Source organism: Otolemur garnettii, unplaced genomic scaffold, assembly GCF_000181295.1.
Source record: "Otolemur garnettii isolate 467f Iridium unplaced genomic scaffold, OtoGar3 scaffold00018, whole genome shotgun sequence".
NCBI classification, from domain to species: domain Eukaryota; kingdom Metazoa; phylum Chordata; class Mammalia; order Primates; family Galagidae; genus Otolemur; species Otolemur garnettii.
This window is the reverse complement of record NW_003852413.1, coordinates 21,009,688-21,014,717: the sequence shown is the minus strand read 5'-3', so window position 1 is coordinate 21,014,717 and position 5,030 is coordinate 21,009,688. Positions and strand designations below refer to the sequence as shown.

At 51.6% G+C, this 5,030-nt stretch overlaps 1 non-coding gene across 1 annotated transcript; it reads right to left on the bottom strand.

Annotated features, from left to right (window-relative positions):
* Positions 1–3,683: 3,683 nt before the first annotated feature.
* On the bottom strand, positions 3,684–3,876 carry LOC111724057. Its single transcript, XR_002772430.1, has one exon. It is a non-coding gene; the product is annotated as a U2 spliceosomal RNA (small nuclear RNA).
* Between the last annotated feature and the right edge of the window lie 1,154 nt (positions 3,877–5,030).

Genomic DNA, 5,030 nt, shown 5'->3' with positions numbered 1-5,030 from the left:
TGGTTGCAGCCATCATTGTTGTTTGGCGGGTCTGGGCTGGGGATTCGAACCCGCCACCTTAGGTGTACGTGGCTGGCGCCTTAGCCGGTTGAGGTGGGCCCTCTTATACACTGGTCAACACTGTCCCACCAAAGACCACCAGGAATACACATGTGGTGAAACGCATTGGGTTTTTCCAAAATGAAGGAGAACGCTTTGCAGGTCGTGGGGAACTGTGGGGCATCTCAATGAGAGGGTGTCAGGAATGGCTTATTATAAGATTGGGCTTGTGTTAGGTGGTTTGTTTTGGGTTTTTGAGACAGAGTCTCACTTTATCGCTCTTGGTAGAGTGCCATGGCATCACACAGCTCACAGCAACCTCCTGGGCTCAGGCGATTCTCTTGCCTCAGCCTCCCGAGTAGCTGGGACTACAGGCGCCCACCACAACACCCGGCTATTTTTTGTTGTTGCAGTATTGGCCGCGGCCGGGTTTGAACCCACCACCCTCGGTATATGGGACTAGTGCCTTACTCACTGAGCCACAGGTGCCGCCCCTGTCAGGTGGTTTGAGGACAGTTTAAGTAAGCAGGGCCTTCCTCTGAGTGGGATGCTCTCAGGAAGTGGGTGTAACTCTGTGACTGTCTGTCTTAACAAACCTCACCTGGGAGGAGGGAGGAGCAGCTCCTGGAGGCCAAAGCTGTGATTGGTAAAGGAGCAGTAGTGGCTCCTATTAGCCAGGACAGGGGGGGGCACTGCCTGGCTGGGAGTGCCAGGCCAGTCCATTTCTTCTTCCTAGGAAATCTCCTGTAGTTCTGGACAGTAAACAAGAAGATGGGGGAGGGGGCCACCATCTGATTTTTGCCCTCGTTGAGAGCACAGATGAGAATTTAGAACTTTGTATTCTCCACCTCTGATAGCCAACAAAATATAATCGACAGAGGAACATGTCTCCTGGCTATTAGATGGATCAGAAGATAAACGCAAAGGACGGATAGAGGCACCCTGGGCTCTAATCAGTATGATGAAAATCTCGGCGTGTCAGTGTCCGGGACAAATTTTCCCAGACTCCAGAGTCCGCAACTTGACAAAATTACGGGCTGCCAAAGGTTTAATAAACTGCCTCCAGTTCTGTGGTTTGATCATGCAACTGCAAGAAGAACCGAAAGTAGTGATAACTCTAAAAACTAATAGACCTGCACTGGAAACCTCAAACTCTTGGGCTTTAAGCAATTCTCTCACTTCAGCCTCCCAGGTAGCTGGGACTACACGCGCCTGACACAACACCCGGCCAGTTGTTGTTGCAGTTGTCATTGTTGCTTAGCTGGCCTGGGCTGGGTTCGAACCTGGCTACCTCAGTGTATGTGGCCGGCGCCCTACCAACTGAGCTATGGGTGCCGCCCTTATGCTAATTTTTAAAATAAAGTTGTTTCCGGCTCAGTGCCCCGTAGCACAGTGATTACTGCGCCAGCCACATGCACAGAGGCTGGCAGTTCCAGGTTCGAACCTGACCCAGGCCAGCTAAAACAATAGTGACAACTGCAGCTGGAATCCCAGCTACTTTGGAGGCTGAGACAAGAGAATCACTTAAGCCCAATGAGAGAGGATACCCGAGAAGGTTGAGGTCTGGGAGAACAGGTCTCAAGGAGACCACAAGGATGCACCTGCAGGGTCCTCTCCATCTCTCCATAGTGACTCAGCTCTTGGGAATTTGTAGACTTAACTTCCTGGAACTAGGAAATTTCCGAGTTCTGTGGGAGCTGGAATAGCATCTCCTGCTTGATTTAAACTGGCCAATGAGGAGGGTACCTGTGGGGTGGAACTTTTTGGACTGTCAAGAAAAAGGGAAAGATCAAGCCAGTTGGGGAGCACAGCCATTTGGAATTCTTCTATGCCCTAAGCTCCCGGCTGGTGAATAAAGCCCTTCCTCTTGTAAACGTGGTGTTTGGGTGCTCTTTCTCTCCGTTGGGCCTCGTCTTCCTGCAGCACAAGAGTTTGAAGTTGCTGTGAGCTGTGATACCACAGCACTCTACCAAGGGCGACATAGTGAGACTCTGTCTCGAAAATAAATAAAATAAAGCTGTTTCCTCGCTATCCTTTTATTTCTGTAAATTGCTCATAAGAATGACTTAAATATGAGAAATAAATACAAAGAGGATCTATTGGATCCCAGATGGCCTATGTGGATGTCCATTTTCCCCCAGCATACTGAGGGCGAAGGAGAGTCCAGTAGGCCTGGTTTTATGTTTCCTGCCAAGTGCGCTTGAGGGAGGATACCCCGGAAAAGTAAAGTCTGAAAAAAACAAAGGCATCTTGTTATAGTTGGTAAATTTTAAGCCTTTTTAATTCTGTGAAGGCAAAAAGTGGAAACCTAATAATCACATGTATATGTAAAAATAAAAAATAAAGCCAAAAAAAAAAAAAAGGCTTCTCAGAGGAGCCCAAGGACTTTCCTGCCAGATCCTCCCCATGGTGACCCAGCCCTTAAGAATTTGTAAAACTTAGCTTCTGCTTGCTAAGATTGCTTCCACTTCTGTAAACCCTGCACGTGATTTGACACCTCCACTGAGAAATAATATGGTAATTCCTTTGTCTACTTGTGAGTCTAATAAAAAGGACAGAAACAGACCTGATGGATGGGGGGGTGGGGGTGGCTCATTATTTTAAGGCTGATGGCCTGCTGAGTTTCCCCACCGGCAAATAAAATTCCTTCTCCTATAATCTTTGGTGAGAGTCTATTGGTTTCAATTCGCTGGTCCTGCAACACACTCAGTGGTGGCACGTGCAACCCAGACTAGTTAAGAGAGGTGGAGGTTGGCCCTGTGAATATGGAACAGGAGCAGGGACAAGGCAAGGGAACTGTGGATATACACAAGGAAATCCAAAGAGGAGGAAGCGAGGGTAGAAGAAGAAAAAGGGTAGGGCGCCAGCCTCATATGGCAGAGGTGGCGGGTTCAAACTCAGCCCCGACCAACCCCCCCCCCCAAAAAATGTTTTTTTAAAAAAAAAAAAAAAAGGAAGAAGAAGAAGGTGACTGTAGAGTGGGACACTGCAAGTGGATGGGGTGGTACCAATTGGTATCGACAACATCTCGGTCGAGGAACTGGGAGAAAAACAGTAAGCAGGGAGGGAAAATCTTTAAGCAATCAGTGCGCGTGAAGCGGAAGTGACCTGGGGCCAGAACAGAAGACAGGAAGGAGAGGAGGTAGCGGGTGGTAGGATGGATCCGATGGTGGGCGATTCAAAAGCTGGCGTGGGGCAAAGAGAGAGCAGGGAATGTGGAGCGGTGGGAAAAGCAAATGGGCCAGCACCTGAGAAGCCCCCCCCCCCTTCAGACTCCGAAGATTAGAGCGCAAAAAGGAGGAGGAGGAGCCTGACAACAGGGCGGGGGCAGTTTCCCGGGCATGGTTACAAAGAGAGCAAGATTTCAGAAATTAGATAAGGGCCTAAGAGACGCGAAAGGACGAATGACGCTTCTCTAACCTGAATAGACAAGCACAGAATAGAGATAAAAACCGGCTGTCCGTGATAAGAGTCTCACTCGACAGCAAAGAACACCCGGAGAAATCCCCCTTTTCTCGAGAACTTTAGAAACCACATGACCCTAGAACTCAAGAAGCCAGAAGCAGACAGTCCGAAAGCCGACGAGAAGAGAACATACAGCTAACACGAACAAAGGTCTTATTTTCCGCAACCAAGTTCACAAGGAAGGGTGCACCGTTCCCGGAAGATACTGCAATACCAGGTCGATGCGTGGAGTGGACAGAGCAAGCTCCTAGTTCCAACTCCCTACTCCAAAAATCCATTTAATACGTTGTCCTCGGATAGAGGACGTATCAGATATTAAACTGATAAGAACAGATACTACACTTGATCTTAGCCAAAAGGCCGAGAAGCGATGCCCAACCGACCGCCCTCGCCCATTCCCTTCCTCCAATCGCTCATGTTAAGCTCGCGGTGAGAAGTCCCAACCCTTACTCCTTGGCTCACTTCCTTTGCCGCTTGGACACCAAAGTGGACATCGTCACACCCTTGGGCTGATTCCCTACTCTCCACGTGGTGAACGAGAAATTTTACTTTCGTGGCTGCTCCCGAGCTCGCGAGCGAAACTGCCATTTCTAATCTGCATGCCCCGCCCTGTCCCCCGAGAAGGCGTGGCCACCGCGGAGGACTCCACCCCCTGAGCCGCCTCCAGGAGAAGGGAGCCAAGCCGCGCTGCGCGCCGGGCGGGTCTGGCGCGCCCCGGCCTGGCCGCGCACAAACCCAGAACCCTGGCCCGATAGGAGGGGGCCGGGGGCTGCGGGCCCGGAAGCAAGCGCTGACGCAGCCGCAGTTCCCCAGGCTCAGCGGGAGCCCCTGAAAGCAAGAAGGGGATTTTGCTCCAGGCTCTTTCCCCAGCACGTACTTCACACGCAACAACCGAACTCCTCAACGAGTGAGGTGCGGTCACCTGCACGCCAGTGCCGGATAAACCGTGATCCTGATGGCACGACCACCCTCCCCACGTCCCTTTTCAGGAAATCTCTGCTCGCGGCCGGGTTCTTCCGGCCAACTTCTGCTCAATAATTCAGTTCCCCGGGTGGTTTTATCCTAAGAACGGAGCGGGGGTGTTCCGGATTACCTCCACTGAGAACCGATCGTTTCCCGTCACAGAGTATTGGTATTTCGGTTTCCCCAGTGTAATTCACCGAAATCCACGGGCACGGAGCGAAGTGCCTGCAAAACTGCACCCCGGCCCCAGGGTCGCGGCTGTCTGCAGAGGCGGGTCGAGTGTCCTGCCCTCCTCGCGTGGCGGAGCCGTGTTGATCCCGGCCTCCCTCGCTGCAAAGGGGCCTTGAAGTTCGGGTCATCCAGGTCGGTGACTGGAGGAGCACGGCGGGCGTTCTCAGGCAGCGCCACTTCCCGCAGCCTCGAGGAGGACAACACCCCGTAGCAGCTTCAAAGTGGGGTGTGCTTTCGCCGGGAGGGAGCCGTGAGGGGAGGCCAATCTTCTAGGTGAAAAGTGGGTACCGTTTTTATGGTTTGTTTTTGTTTTTTTTTAGAGACAGAGTCTC